Here is a 17,254-nt window from a genome sequence, read left to right on the forward strand (position 1 = left end):
ATATACTCACACACATTCACACTCACTCACACTCATACACACAGTCATGCACACTCACATACACACACTCACACTCACACACACTCACACACACAGCCATGCACACACACACACACACACACACTCACACACAGACTGCCAAGCTAAATATTCAATATAATTTGTGGCAGTGCTGGTTCTCAGCCAGCCATGTGTGTATTTCTAATGCATTATTCTTTAAAATATTTTTGCCTTTTAAATTAGAATGTGGGTTATGAATCCTCCCTGCTTATATAAGAATATCCTTTATTTATTTTAATATTTTAAACAACTCTATTTTATGGAGGTGTTCCATTATTTGACTTTTTGCTGTATCTTATTACACTTATATTCAAATTTCTTTGGATTGTTTTATTATCTTAAATTTGAGATTACTAAATCCAATTTCCAGGGTTTGAGTTTATTAGATTCCCTTCTCAGGTTAAATATCTTCATTCACTTTGGATATTTTGTCTCTCTCTCTCTTTTTTTCTCCATCTTTCTTATTATTTCTGGGATCTTATACCTTCTGGCTAATAATGTGGCTTTCATTTTACCTGGCATCTTCAGAGCCTTGTCCAGTATTAGTATTATAATGCCATGTTAGTATTAGGGAAATAAATATATAGCAATAAAATTCTGGTTCAATACTTAGCCCCTGATTGGTAATATATATATATATATATATATATATATATATATATATATATTCTCCAGTCTATATATATATATATGGTTCACACCAGTGTCCTATAGCAGCATTTTAAAAAAATAACTTTCTCACAAAAGCAAGGAGAATACCAAACTCAAACCCTAATAAGTAAAAGACATGGAATACCTTTCATCACATTACCCATATGAGTTATTCTCCCAGTTTCCTGGTCTGCTTGTGAGTCAATAGGACATATTTCGTAGCCAGGCTCACCACTTTGTGTTCTATTCTTTTCATCTCCACCTTTCTCTTCCTCCTCTTCTCCCTCCTTCTTCTTTTCTCTTATTCTTATTTAAGCCGATGACTTTTAATTACTTTTGTTATAATTTACATATTTCATTGTTATATTTATCTCTTATTACTATGTTTTAGAACCAAGAAAACTTTAAAGCATGAACCTCCACAGCATCTTGACTGAGTTCATATAAATGTATATTTGTTTTTTTAATTAAGCTATGAGGTTGGGAATAGTTTTAATTAATAGAGACATTATAATTCGGGGAATGAGGTAAGTAGCATTTTCTCTATTATATTGTGGCTCCCCAAATACAGTTTAGTTTCAAAATTAGTAGGCCAAATTCATCTTGGAGGAAAAAAAAAAGAACAAAGCAGCCAGTATTTCCCTCACAATCTCCTGATGTACATATCCACTAGGCCACTCTGTTTTTCTAATTTAACACTGGCCGGCTTTTTCAGAGCTAGGCAATGAGACCGCCGATGGCTGTCATAGATTTGAAGATGTGACATAGCTAATGGGCCAAGAGAGGGACATTCCTTTGTCTTTGTTTTAATTATTGAATGTTTACAATAGCTAGTATATCAGATTGTTGTCTGAATCAATACGTGGTAGGATATTTATTGCTACTTTTATACTTTCTAGTGTATTGAATTACTTTACAAAGTCATCATACACAGTACATTTGTGTTACTTGAAACTAATTTTATTATTTATGGCATTTTAGAGATTTATAGTTATAGCTTAGTTTTAATACTATTTTGTGATTTACTAAAATAAATTACCCTTGAACTAGAGCTTTCAAATATTTGTGGAGTTCTGTGAGACATGTGTAAAGGACAGACATGGTAGAAGAGGGAATAGAGTGGGTGTATACTGAGAACAACTGAAACTGGGTGCTTAGAGGGGGGCTACGTGGGGGCCAACCTGCACACTCACCAACAAGGCAGAGTCCACTAAAAGTAGGGAGAGAAGAACCAAATTTTTAAGTAAACTGTGTCATTCAAGTCCAATTGATCAAATTCATGTGGCAAATAAAAGGGAAATTCAGGTGGCACATAATTGTTATTAGCCTTTTATATGGTGAGTTGATTTATCTAGATAAACAGATTATGATGTGAACTGACACAGGTAATATGATCCAAGAGAAAATGCTTTTCTGAGCTTTTCCAACATTTGACTATATTTTATAGAAGAATATTGGAACAGTTTTCGGGAAATAGAAACATTTAAAATTAAAATTTACAAAGAAAAACGCACCTGACATTAAATAAATAGAAAGCCCTTTTTACATATATTTTTATTGATTTCACAGAGAAAGGGAGACAGAGAGAGAGACAGAAACAGTAATGATGAGGAAGAATCATTGATTGGCTGCCTCATGCATGACCCCCACTGGGGATAGAGCCTGCAACCCCGGGCATGTGCCCTGACCTGGAATCGAACTGTGGCTTCCTGGTTCATAGTCCCATGTTCAACCACTGAGCAACATCGGGTGGGCTAGAAAGCCTGTTTAGTCACTTGTTATCACAGTGTTAAAGATAATATATGCTTAGATTATAATCTCTGAATGTTACTCAAATATGACACATATATGGAAGCAATGATGATTTCTTTACTTTTTGTTTTGCACACATAATTCATAATTCCCCAGGTTCGCATTGTAGATAACAAGTACATGACCAGATTTAGATACAGGTTACCTGACCAATATTTATTTTTGCAAGCATAGTAGCTGGACATCTGGCCTGGCTAGTATTTACCCAGGACACTTGTATGGATCTCTGTCAGTTGATTATGGCTGGCATCCATTCTGACTGGTTGGTTCCTGACTGCTATGCAGTAATTGAAATCACCCTTTCACCAAACAATATTTGGGAGAGGTATGACATACATGTGTACTCAACAAGTTATTGAAAACTGTAGACATGTCAAAATCCAAGTGTAATCTGAATGCATTTGATCTGTGGAAGCATTTTATATTCACAGGCTATGTTTTGATTTTGATATTTGTCCCAGTCCTTCTCACTTAAAATACAATACAACTTGCCAGGGCTACCTAAGTAAATTGACTCTCTCAGGAATACCCTTTTCAATCATTAATATTTTCTCTTGTTCTCTACAATGTCAATGCAATGACTACTTTTAGATATCACATCTTCATTATTAATCAAGTATAATTTCACAAATAATACTATAAATTATGTACCTTAATTACATACTCCCCATTAATTAAATTAATGGTACACTGTTTTAGAAGATATAGTTTGTGTATTCAACATTACTATTAAAATAGAACAACATACTAAAATGAAAAATCTTATATATACAACTCAGTTAATTAAAAAAATAAACATGCCAACCAGATCAACATAGAACCATCCAAATTAAGATATAACCCATTTCCAATACAGCAGAATCCCTCCACCCTGATCTCTTGTGTTCCATAAGTTATACACACTGCAAAGGTACGGACTATTCTGATTTTTCTCACCATTGATTTTGCCTGCTTATGAACATTCTAGGAAGGGTACATTTCCCATTTTCCCATTATATCTGGCCTTTTTCACTCAACAATCCATCTATGATATTCATCACTATTATCACAAGGAGTTTGTTCTATTTTTGTTCTATTCTATCATTGTGTAATATATATGTATATATATGATTAGCCCATTCTACTGTAGATGAATATTGGGTTGTTTCCATTTTTTTAACCTTTATAAAATAATGCTATTTAGCCAGTGCAGCTCAGTTGGTTGGAGTGTTGTCCCATGCTCAGGAAGTTCTTGGGTTGGATTTCTGGTCAGGGCACATCCCTGGTCAGGGCACGTAGCTCGGTGGTGGTTTCAATTCATGGGTTGCGAGGCAACCAGTGGATGTTCTCTCTAACATTGATTCTCTCTCTCTTTCTCTCTCTTCATTGGTCTCTAAAATTGATAAAAATAATAATAATGCTGGTCAGAGTTTTGCTTGTTAATTTGTTTCAGCTCCTTAACACCTGCTTTCTTTCTTTTTTTCCTTTTTTCTTTCTTCCTTCCTTCCTTCCTTCCTTCCTTCCTTCCTTCCTTCCTTCCTTTCTTCCTTCCTTCCTTCCTTCCTTCCTTCCTTCCTTCCTTTCTTTCTTTCTTTCTTTCTTTCTTTCTTTCTTTCTTTCTTTCTTTCTTTCTTTCTTTCTTTCTTTCTTTCTTTTTCCTTCCTTCCTTCCTTCCTTCCTTCCTTCCTTCCTTCCTTCCTTCCTTCCTTCCTTCTTTTCTTTCTTCCTTCCTCCCTTCCTTCCTTCCTTCCTCCCTCCCTTCCTTCCTTCCTTCCTTCCTTCCTTCCTTCCTTCCTTCCTTCCTTCCTTCCTTCCTTCCTTCTTTCCTTCTTTCCTTCTTTCTTTCTTTTCTTTCTTCTTTCCTTCCTCCCTGCCTTCCTTTTTCCCTTTCTTTTTTCATGGTAGCTGCTTACACTGGACATGGGCATGTTAGAAACATCAAGTTTCTCAGAAAGAAGTTAGTTGCAGAACACTTGGTATAGTTTTCTTAAATTCACTTAATCTAAGATGTTTGCTCTAAAGTTCTATCTTACTTGGTGGAACCGTACACAATTTAGTCTCCTATCTCAGTGAGATTATAACAAGGTCTAGACTGCTGCTTTGTGTTAAGTCTAATTGCATTTTGCACTGGATGCTTGTCACGGAGAAGAAACAAAAGCCCAGTGTGAAAGCAACCTGGGAGAACACACATCTTTGGTATCTTTATTTTCATACTGCATGTCAAAGGGACTGCTAAATTCTGATGGTGAGGTTTAATTAGATTATTGTTTTTTCAAGAATGTTCATTACAATTGAGATGCTTCTACTATTTTCAATATTAAAATAACACCTCTGTTTATTCCGTATAAATCCAGAGTTTCATTGTTAGTCACTCCATCCATATCCTCTGACAGGTGAGCCCTCTAGTAGCAACATCACACCAGAAAGATGTAAAGCATAATATTTTAATCAACTCTTCAAATAGATATTAAAAATTTAACTTTAACTAAAAGCAGATCTCTATTTTAAAATTTTCTTGAAATAAGTTTGGATTTTCAGAAAATTTTCAAGCAATGCAGAGATCCTCTGTATGTCCTTCATAAAGATTCCCCACATGCTAGCATTTCATTTCACTTGCTTTATCATTTCTCAGGGTATTATTATTTTTGAACCATTGGAGAGTAAGTTACATATATTACGCTACTTCGTCACTAAGCACTTTAATATTGTGTTCCTTAAAAACAAGGGTATTCTGTTTTATAATCTATAAGCCAATGATCAAAATTAGAATATTCAAAAATAGTACTATTTCCTAATCTATAAGTCTTCTCAATGTTTTTCCTATGGACCCAATAATGTCCATTCCTTAGAGAAAAAGATAATTGTTTCTGGTTTAACTTCCAATCCAGAATCATGATTTGCATGTCGTGGTAGTCATCTTTAATTTGGAATATTTACTCAGTTTTGTCTTTCATGATTTTGACATTTTGAAGAATGAAGACATTTTGAAGAATGAAGAATGAAGAATTTTAAGGAGTGCCTGAATTCTCTTGAAGGAAATTATATATATGGTTAAGGCTACTACATATATTATTTCCATTGTTTAGTTCTGGCCCTAGGCATTTTATTTCAGGGAAGTGCTTTTGTTGTCTATGTAGTGGAGATCTTTAAAAAAAAAGAGTAAACTAGCATCTTTATGATCAGTCTTATTTTTTATGCCCCATTTTGTTTTTGTATTTATTATATGCATAAAGAAATTTCCCCATAAATATTTATACCATATATGACTCTAATTCAGGTTCCATATCTATACATAATAAGATTTCACTAAAAATTTATAAAATATAATAAAGGATAATTATGTTTATTATAGCTAATTTTAAAATAGAAGGGCACAATATTTCAGTTGTATAAATTTACCATAAATAACATATGGAAAACCTCATAATTTTTATTTCTATAGGTAATGTAAAATCTTAATATAATTTTTCAACTGATGTAATTATTTTTCCAGTTTTGTTATAAAATATGATCAAACATCAACAGAAGTTTTTGTCTAAAAACTACCTTGTTGAGATTCAGCTTGATTTTTTTAAGCAGGAATTTTGTTTGATAATAGCTCAAGACTGATAAATGAAGTGCTCATCCTATGAACAAAGGAGTTAAGCATCCAAGAGAAGAATTTGCATTTTTAGAACAGTCATTTTCCATACCCCTCTGCCCTACTACAGGAGAGAAATACCTAAGGGGGATAAAATGTTAATGGAGTATAATGTGCCACATACTAGTTACACTTTTTAGAAATCGTGGTCTCTTGCTATTCATTGTAAAAAGGTTTTCCTGATCCAAATGCATAATCAGCAACCATAAAATTTCTTACTCAAACATCCTTTTTTTCCTTAACATCACGAAAAAATTATATGAGGGTAGTAAGTGTTTCCACATCTTTCTATAGGGTATAATTGAGAGTTTTTAAAAGAGAAAATAATCTTGGTTGTAATACAACTCTGACTGGAGGCAAAGCACGGAAGAAATAGTATGTTGGCGTTTCTTTGACCTCTGTGATCAGAACAGCTGCCTAAAGGATGCTGATTTTTTCTCATGCCTTTTTAGAATTGCATATGACTTTGATTCAAAGTATAACTATGCTCAAAGGCCAAGCTTTATTTGAGGAAAATTATAGACTTGTACTGCTGGATGCACGGAGACTGAGTTCACAAATGCACTTCAGCAAATCCTTTTCAAGTGGGGGCATTTTTGATATGGTCCCTGGGGTTATTGGAATCTTCTACCAGGTAAAAATGTATGCCAAGAGGCTCTGAAATAAGCGGACTCTTGCAGTTGTTCAAATTTGAATGAGAGTTAAAATGAGGTGAACATAGTAATAGAGAAATGGAAAAGTTAGCAAAGAACTAGCTTCCCTGGAGATTCCATATTGACTTTCCATGACTTGAAAATCTGATGGGTCTGCAATTGTACCAAAGCGCCCTTAGGGACAAAACTCATCTGTCCTAGCAGAGTCTGTGTTTTGATGGATTTAACTGGGACAACTTCTAAATACTATGTGAAACTAGGTTGAAACTAATGGGTATTAGCCGGAGTTATTTTAGTATTAATACACTTCCACACTTTTTTTTTTCGGAAGGGGGAGGAGGCAGGGTTTTTGAAAAAACTTTATAGCAGTGATCTCAAATTTATAGTTTTATCATTTGTATTTCTGAATTTCCCCATTATGTCAAGATGTTAAATAAATCAGTAATGAAAGAATATAGGCAAGGGTAAGCAAATGTCTGTAGATTTGATATCAAGCATTTTTAAAATGTCTTTGCTTATATTAGAGGAATTTATGGAGCTCCTTTAATTCAAAGAAGAAATATAATAAAAATATAGTTATTCTCTTAAATCATCAGTCAGAATTAAAGAGCATCTTTAAATAATAAAGTTACAATTACAGATAACACTGAAATGAAGTCCATTTACTGAAGGGTAGATTTATCATGGTAGCATCAACCTGCTTCCACATTGTTACAACTTGTCTCTATCTAAAATTACAGATATACAATTGATCCATACCATTGTTGTCATTTCAGCTCACAGACATTTTGGTTCAAAATTTTATCTGCATTAGGGATGAATAGTTAGATTTATAGGTAGATTGATAAAGAGATAAATATAAATAGATGTATATATATATATATACACATACATTTACTCACATATATCTCATATTTTTTCTGAAGCATATCAGTTGCTTGTAATTGGTTTGTCCTACTTCATACTTGTTTATATATGTGTGACATTTACATATGCAGAATGTTTTCATCTTTATTTTTGAAATATGAGTTTTTCTCATAAGGAATTGTACGTAAGTTCAATTGGACATAACTTTTCTCCACCTAAGAGAAATATTCAACTGGAGAGTATTTGCTACGTGAAGTCTCATTTGGCTTTATTGCCACAGAGACAGACAGCTCCTGAGAATTATGACTTGCTTGGGTGAATCTTCACTAAGGTATGCCCCTTTGCTGTTCAGAAACAAGGAGACTAGGAAGCTTCTGGGATCAATGCATGTTCCCATTTTACTGCTCCACACAAGGCTTTGAATTTTATTATCTCAGACTGCGCTTGTGACTGCCCAGAAGTATGTATTTTAAGATATTTCTGAGGACAAGCTCTGACATCTTCTAGGCTTCATCTCACAAAGAGCTGTTTGTTTTTAATTTCTGCTTTCTTTCTTTCCTCTTAAATATGGCATTTGAAATTTGAAATCACTTCTGGTGTCATAACACTTTTTTTTTCTTGTTCTTTGTTACTGTATGATTAACAGGAAAAAGGGAGAGTCTCAACGTTGTACCAGAATCCTCAAACAAGAAAGGACAATTTACAGGCACGGCTTGCTTGGCTACTCTCCACTTTATGGTGCTTCACAGACAGGTATCGTGTCTCTTACAAATTGAAGGCTGTGGCCAACTTGTGTCAAGCCAATCTTTGGGTGCCAGTTTTCCAATAGCACTTGCTCACTCCATGTCTCTTGTCACATTTTGGTAATTCTCACAATATTGCAAAATTTCTATTATTGTTATTATTATATTTGCTATGATAATCTGTAATCCATGACCTTTGATGATGCTATATAATTATTTGGGGACATCATGAACTATGCCCATAAGATGGTTAACAATAAATGTGTGTGCCTGACTGCTCTACCAACTGGCCATCTCCTCATCTCTTTTTCACTCTTTGGGGCTCCCTATTTCCTGAAACATGACAATATTAAAATTAATTTCAAAGGGCAATTAATAACCATACAATGGCCAGCCACAACATTTATTTAAATCAAACCAGAATCCAGAATAAGGCCCTACCTCTCTTCAATTCTATGAAGACTGAAAGGGGTGAGAAAGCTGCAGAATAAAAGTTTGAAGCTCTGAGGTTGACTCATGTGGTTTAAGAAAAACTGTCTCCATAACATAAAAGTGCAAGATGAGAGAGTAAGTGCTAATATAGAAGCTGCAGCAAGTTAACCAGGAGATCTGGCTAAGATAATGAATGAAGGGGGCTACACTGAACAACAGCATTTCAGTGAAGGTGAAACAGCCTTATATTGGAAGAAGATGTCATCTGGGCCTTTCATAGCTAGAGAAGAAAACCAGAGCCTGGCTTCAAAGCTTCAAAGGATAGGCTGACTCTCTTGTTAGGGGCTAATGCAGCTGGTGACTTTAAGTTGAAGCCAGTGCTCATTTACCATTTAGAAAACCATAGGCCCCTTAGAATTATGCTAAATCTGCTCTGCCTGTGCTCTATAGATGTAAAAGCAAAGCCTATATGACAGCATTTACTAAATATATTAAGTACAATGCTGAGACCGATAGCTCAGGAAAAAAAAAAAAAGATTCCTTTTAAAATATTACTGTTCATTGACAATGCACCTGTTCACCCCAGAGCTCTGATGGAGATGCACAATGAGATTAATGTTGTTTTCATGCTTCCTGACACAATATCCATTCTGCAATTAAAAAATAATAAACCATATAAAAATAAAAACAATATTCTTATCTCTAAATAAATGTATTTGAAGTTATATTACTATGTTTTTATAAATACCCACCTAACTTTTTTTCTGAACCATATGAAAAGATTTTCCAGCTTCTGTATGTGGTCTTCTACATTAGTCATCCTTTCAGACAACTGAGATAAGACCCATCTTCCTCACTCTGTCTTACTTGTTTAAAATTTCATAATTGAATTCTTTTTTCTTGCTGCCACAACAAATTACCACAAACTATGTGTATGAAAACAACACAACTTTATTATATGACAGTTCTGCAAGTCAAAAACCCAGGTATACTGTGGCTCAGCTTGGTGTTTATGCAGAGTTTCACAAGGTGGAAATCAAGGTACAAGCAGGGCTACATTATGTTCTGGAGACTCTAGGGATGAGTTTGCTATCACACTTATTTTATTTGTTGGCTGAATTCAGTTTCCTGCATTTTTTTCTTTTTGCATGGTCCCCATTTTCTTGCTGGCTGACAACAGGAGGACCGTCTTTGTTCATAAAGAGTGCCCCAATTCCTTCTAGTGTTTTCCATGTGGCAAAGATGGGTGGAGTCAGTCTGTGAATTTATCTGATTTCCTGCTGCCACAATTTTTCTAAACTCCAAGTGGAGGCGATCATTGGCTTTTAAGGGCTCATGTAAATAGATTGGGCCCAAACAGAAAATCCAGGATAATTTCCCCATTTGAGGGTCTGTACCCTTAATTATATCTGCAAAGCTCTTTCTGCCATGACACATAACATTTTCACAGGTTCCACGAGGCATCTTCATGGGTGGGAGGGAGCATTCTGCCTATAATATCAGTTTTATATATTTCTCCAGCTTTACTATTTACTCTCACATTTCATTAGCCAAGGTTATGAAGCAACAATACTTACCCTCAAATCTCAAATCCATGCTTTCTCTCTATCATTAGAGAAATAATTCAAAATTTTCAGTCATAAATATGCATGAAATAAAAAATTATATAATTTCATATTTTAAAATATTTTATAAACATTCAAAAATAAATTCAGATCAATATTTTGAACTTAGTGTATTCCCTTATTTCTTTTTTTTTTATTGTCTAAAGTTTTACATATGTCTCCTTTTTCCCCCGATTAATTCTTCCCGGCCCCCTCCCCGCCCCGCCAGCAATTCCTACCTCCAGGGCAAGCCCCCACTGCCCCAGTGTCTGTGTCCATTGGTTATGCTATTATGCATGCATACAAGTTCTTTGGTTGATCTCTAACCCCCCCACCTCCCCTGCCATTTCCTTATTTCTTTATATCTGCTGCAAACTCCCATAGTCTCCATTCCCCCTGCCCCCATTCCTCCCTCACATACATGTTTTTATGTAAAGTGCTAATGCTTCAAAGAAGCATTTCCTCAGAGGTTACTCATCAGGTAACCAAACACTCAATGTTAAATGTTGAATTAACTGACTGGCTAGCTGGCCGCTTGCCTAAAATTCTCACTACTCAAATTATAATGGCCCTTTTTACTTAATCTTATGAAATGTATCTAATGTCATTAATCCAATAATTCATATAACTAATTATTTCTAAATATTTTATGGAGGAAAATAGCCCTCCCAAGAGTGTGGGTTCAGTAAGTTTTCTTTCTCCCTTTTCAACACTTTTATTCAGTTGAAATTATTGTGGCTCAGAATAAATAACTCCTCACCATTTTCCTTTCTTTTGGGGTACTTAGCTGGACTAAATTGCCTAGTTGCTTTTGAAGTTAACTTTAGCCATTTGTCTCTGAGCGCTAGCAAAATGATGTGGGCTTATGTCCAAAATCTGGTACTTTGCTCTTTCCCTTTCTGGGTCTTGATGCAAAGCAGCTTGATGAACATGGAGCCACATTTTGAAGATGGAGAGACCAGCAAATAGAAGTTCCTTGATGCTATCAATCACCTCTTACAGGACAGCCATTCATTCACTGACCATGCTCCACCTGTTTTCACACTATGAGAACAAGATATTGTATTAAGTGAGTGTGAATTTATGTTTTATCTGTTTCAACAAGGGTTATTGCCATAATTAGTATAGATAATGTGATAAAAGCAGCTCAATCTTATTCAATTAATGAACTGGCATCCCCGAATAGCAGTCTATGTGTCAAAATTTAGGGTCTACAATATGTGGGACTGCATTAGATACGGTGTCTGTTATGTTCGCTTGATCCAAATCACCTCTATATCAATGGAAGCTTCTATTTCTATGACTCTATTGCCATGAGTCAAATCCTGTCTTTATTCTGTGGCAAGTTTAACACTTCCACACAGGGATTATAACCACCTGCTTCTGTTCAGTCATTTTACTGAGGGCTTGAAATTCTTCTTCTTTATCTTTTGAGAGATGTTTTTTGGGAAAATAAATACTCCTTCCAATAATTCAAAGAACTGACTGAGATCTGAAAGAACTGGATGATGCTGGTATGATGTAAGCATTCTATTTCAAGTACCAGCTATTCATGAAAGAATTCAAAATCAGACAGAGGGAAAAGTCTGAGCACCACATATTGATTACCTGTCAAACAGAAAAACAATTTTGGTAATTCATATTTCTCAAAAATTAACAAGTAAACAAAATTCTTTAATGCCCCATAATTCAAAAGTCTAAAAAGAATTTAAGATCTTAATACAAAAAGGCTTAGGAATAATTTTAATGCTATATTGTTCACACTTCTGGGGAATCCTTAAACATAATTCAGAAGACTGGAGAAGAGGGCAGTTGTGGCAAATCTTCAATCTGTAAAAACCACAATGTCTGCAAAACACAATAAAGTGAAGTGCAATAAAACAAACGATGCCTTTATATTGATATGTATGCACTTAAGAAGTTTTCTCGGTCCTTATAGAATTTATTATCAGTAAAATACTGGTGAACAACTAACTCATTTTCCAAACTCATCTCTCTTAACCTAGATAAATCCTGTCCTATTGTAATGAAGTTTTTCAGAAGTTTCCCACAAGTTTCAGGTTACAATGGAAGACCATTTATTTCTAAGTCAGATAAATTCTCAATATCTAGACTCTTAACACATTTTATCCAGGACTTAGTTATTGTCATCATTCTTGAAAAGCTTTTGGCTTCTTCAAAAGAAACTTCTTACAGTTACAAGAGCACACTACTGTTTTATATGTCTCTTGGCCGGTATGATTAAAGTTTAGCTGATAGAACTAGAAAGTATTCAACATACTTTTTAAAAATGATACATTTTTACTAATTTCAGAGAGAAAGGGAGAGATAGAAACATCAATAATGAGAGAGAATCACTGATCAGCTCCTGCATGCCCCTACTGGGGTTTGAGCCCACAACCCACTGGGGCATGTGCCCTTGACCGGAATCAAACCTGGGACACTTTAGTCTGCAGGCCAACACTTTTAGTCCCTGGAACAAAGGGAAGAATTTAGAATAAATCAAAAATGGTTCTGAGAATGTTAATAGACAGTATATTTGTACAATGTGTTTCCTAAACTTAAACACCCTTAATCACAATGTATAATTTAACTTCATAAAAAAACTCATACATATTTAATAAGTTCATTAGTTTTCCATTTCTTTTGTGAATACCATCATAACAACTGACTCAAGACCTAGAAGTTAGTTTTTCTCTTCTCTGTGCCTCACACAATTGCTTCATTATAGCAGGGCCTTGATATGATCCTAGAGTGTTATTTCTACAGATTTGAATTCAACTTTACATCAAGAAATGTGTCCAATCATTTATCCAAAGAAGTCTCCCTATCAGTCTTTGGTGAATAAACAAAGTTTAGTGCTATATAATAAAAGGACCGAATGGTGGAATGACCAGTCAATATGACGTGCACTGACCACCAGGGGGCATATGTTCAAAGCAGGAGCTGCTCCCTAGTGGTCAGTGTGCTCCCATAGAGGGAGCACCTCTCAGCCACAAGCAGAGCTGATGGCTGGCAAGCTCAGTGACCTGCCTCATGGCAGTGCTAAGGATGTCCGACTGACGGCTTAGGCCTGCTCCCATGAGGAATGGGCCTAAGCTATCAGTCGGACATTCCCCAAGGTCTCCTGGACTGCAAAAGGGCACAGGTTGGGCTGAGGGATGCCCCCCACCCCAGTGCACAAATGTTGTGCACCAGGCGTCTAGTATAATATAATTAACCAAAATTTCATAAAGGAGGAATCATTGGAGTTGAATATTGAAGAGTGAGTGGGGCTCTGATAGGTAGATTTATGAAAAGCAGGGCTTTCAGAATTAAAGCCAGAAGCATTGCCAGGCATGAGACAGCACAATTGATTGAAATTCAGGTGAAGCCTGTTGTGTTTTGTAATCTTGGCAGAGTTAAATTTAAACCAAGTTTAAAATCTGGATATACAAAAATTATGCCAAAGAAAACTATGTGCCTCAGAGAAGAGTTAGGAAGAAAACAAATAGGCTCTTAGCTCATGCTCTGTCTGACACCAAGAACTACTCAATAGAACTAGTATTTTGAATCGATTAACTTATTTAATTATTACTTTTAATTTATACCACACATCATTCTAAAAATAATTTTATAGTATTCCTGGGTTTAGGAATTTTACTTTTATGTAATTGACACAAAATTGTTTGCTTTATATTTACTCTCTTTTGTATTTAAGGTGAATTCCATATTATTGTAGACCTATTGAAGTTATATAAAGACTAGAGGCATGGTGCATGAAATTAGTGCATGGGTAGGGGTCCCTAGGTGTGGCCGGCAATCAGGGCCAAATAGGGGCCTTCCAGCTGCCAGCCGGGGCCTTCCTTCATTCCACACCACCCCCTGGTGGTCAGCACACGCCATATCAAGCAATCAAACTCCCGGTCTACCAGTTGAACTCCCAAGGTGACACTTTACAAATTAGCCTTTTATATATATAGACTAGAGGCCTGGTGCATGGAATTCACGCTCGGGGTGGGGAGGAGTGTCCCTCAGCCCAGCCTGCACCCTCTCCAATCTGGGACACCTGGAGGGATGTCTGACAGGCCGGCAGGGAAGGGCAGTTAGGGGATCGGGCCTAAATGGACGGTCAGACATCCCTCTCACAATCCAAGACTGCTGGCTCCCTACTGCTCACCTGCCTCTGCCTGATTGCCCCTAACCGCTTCTGCCTGCCAGCCTGATCACCCCCTAACCACTCCCCTGCCAGCCTGATCAATGCCTAACTGCCATCCCCTGCCAGCCTGATCAATGCCTAACTGCTCCCCGGCTAGCCCAATTGTCCCTAACTGCCATCCCCTGCAGGCCTGGTCACCCCTAACTGCCCTCCCCTGCAGGCCTGGGTGCCCCCCCAGCTGTCCTCCCCTGCAGGCCTGGTCCACCCACAACTGCCCTTCCCTGCTGGCCTGGTCTTTCCCAATAGCCCTCCTCTGCTGACCCGGTCACCACTAACTGCCCCCCCTGCTGGCCTGATCTCCCACAACTGCCCTCTCCTGCAGGCCTGGGTCCCCCCCAAATGCCCTCCCTTGCTGGCCTGGTCTCCCCCAACTGCCCTCCTCTGCTGGCCTGGTCACCCCCAACTGCCCACAACTGCCCTCCCAGCCAGCCATCTTGTGGTGGCCATCTTGTGTCCACATGGGGGCAGCCATCTTTGGCCATCTGGGGGTGGCCATCTTGTGTCTTGGTGTGATGGTCAATTTGCATATTACTCTTTTATTAGCTAGGATAATAATTTATTCATCTATATAGCCTATTTTCTGTAAATCTTAAATTTCTACATAAATAAATGAAATACATATACTTTGTTTATATTCCACCTTTCCATAATACATATTTTTTAGACTTCTGTTATTAAGAATATTTGACTTTAATTAAAAATACTTCCTTATTTTTTGCTGTGAAAAACCACATTTAATAGATTTTTTTTTAATTTTTAAAGGTAAATTTCAGCAAAAGAGTCACCTTTAAGGTTTCCAGCTCACACAGAAGCAGCGTGAAAGTGTGCTTAACAAATATTAAAGCAGAGATCATGGTTTTCTTTTGATTAAATTAATCATCAGTGAGTGAATTTGATTGCTAAAAGAGGTCAAGAGTATCAGAGAGAAATTAAAAAATATTCAAAGCTAAAATAAAAGCTCTTGATTTCCTTCCCTTGAAAAATTTGCAGTTACCTTTTTTTTCAATAACAATGTTTTATTATTTTTGAGAGCAGAAATTAGCAACATTAGCATTAGCTGAAAAGTATATTATACATTTGACATTGATATGACTTTTTCTGAAGAATATTCTATTGGGTCTCTGGTTTTCTTTCTTCATTTGAATAAAGATTTGAGGTATATGAGTATTTCCATGGAAACACAGTTCCTTCAGGTAAGTCTGCTTTCTAAAATATATAGGGAATACACAGCATAGTTTCCAAGTTGTTCTGCACTTTTATTTTCATGATTCCCTTCTCATGGTACATTTTATCCCTAGGAAATTGTGTTCTCCTCCCAGGGCTTCAATTAGTTTCTACGTACAGATAGCTCTCGAATGTATTTTTCAACCACAGACCTTTCTATCAGAACTTATACCAAACTATTCACAAGGCATAACCATTTTAATGTCTCATAAAATTTCAAACTTAAGATCCAGGCATTTGAATAATTATCTTCTTCTCATCAAAAAAAAAACTACCCTCACCTGTTGTTTATCATTTAAATACTACTGTATCAATTAATTACTACTGTGTCACAGCCCATTCTAAAATTTAGTGTAAGTAATCATAATAGTACACTTTTATGTACCAGAGGGAGAGTGTGTTAGTCAACTGGTGTTGCTATACCATAGACTTGGGTGGATTAAATAACAGATATTTATTTCTCACAGTTCTGGAAGCTGGTAAGTCCAAGATCAAGGTGCTGACAGATTCAATGACATGTGTGAACCCTCTTCCTGATTTGCAAATGGACGTCTACTTGCTGTGTTATCACAAAACAGAGAAGAAGAGAGCTTCAATCTGTTCATCTCATAAGGCACTATCATAGGGCCTCCACCCTCATGACCTCATCTAAACCTAATCTCTTACTTTCCAGGCGCCCCAACTCCCAATACCATTATTTTGGAGGTTAAGTTTCAACCTACATATTTTTGGAGGACACAAATATTCCGTCTAAATCAGGGGGAATGTATTTTTAAAATTTATTATTTTTATGTTTCAGTTATAGTTTACATTCAATATTAATCCGTATTAGTTTCAGCAAAGTGGTTAGGACATCATGTACTTTGCAGAGTGATCTCTCTGCTGCTTCAAGTACGCACCTGGCCCCAGACATAGTTATCACGATCTTATTGACTATATTCCTTGTGCTGTGATCTACATCCCTGTGATTGTTCTGTAACTACCGATTTGTACTTCTCAACCCCTTCACCTTTTTCACCCAGCCCTCTATCTCCCTCCCCTCTGACAATATTTTTCTTTATATGCTGACCATGTATCTTCCTGGATCGTTTTTCAATGCATTTTCTATTAGTTGAGGACTGGCATACTAGACAATTCCATCACTGTTTTCTTCTCTTTTCATTTTAATTTAGACTTTCTCATCTTATTTCAGAACAACATTGTATCAGATGAAATAATTATTTGGGACAAATTATTTGCCCAGAAACTTGCAAAAGTAAAGCTGGATCAAAATTTACAATGTTGAAAGGTCACTGTTGGTATACTTGAGAGTTCTAATGTACTAATGTACATTCTAGGAAATATAGACACTTCTGGGAAGTATGTATGAATGGAAAGGAACACATATTCAT

General features: G+C 36.3%; 1 pseudogene across 1 annotated transcript in view; it reads left to right on the top strand.

Moving 5' to 3' along the window:
• Positions 1-1,233: 1,233 nt before the first annotated feature.
• Positions 1,234-17,254, top strand: part of LOC308242144 (neurofilament light polypeptide-like) — a 120,879-nt pseudogene continuing 104,858 nt past the window's right edge. The window contains exon 1 of the transcript in view: positions 1,234-1,238. The product of the transcript in view is annotated as a neurofilament light polypeptide-like (transcript). The remainder of the gene's footprint in view (positions 1,239-17,254) is intronic.

Source organism: Plecotus auritus (genome assembly GCF_963455305.1).
Source record: "Plecotus auritus genome assembly, chromosome: 1".
NCBI classification, from domain to species: Eukaryota; Metazoa; Chordata; class Mammalia; order Chiroptera; family Vespertilionidae; genus Plecotus; species Plecotus auritus.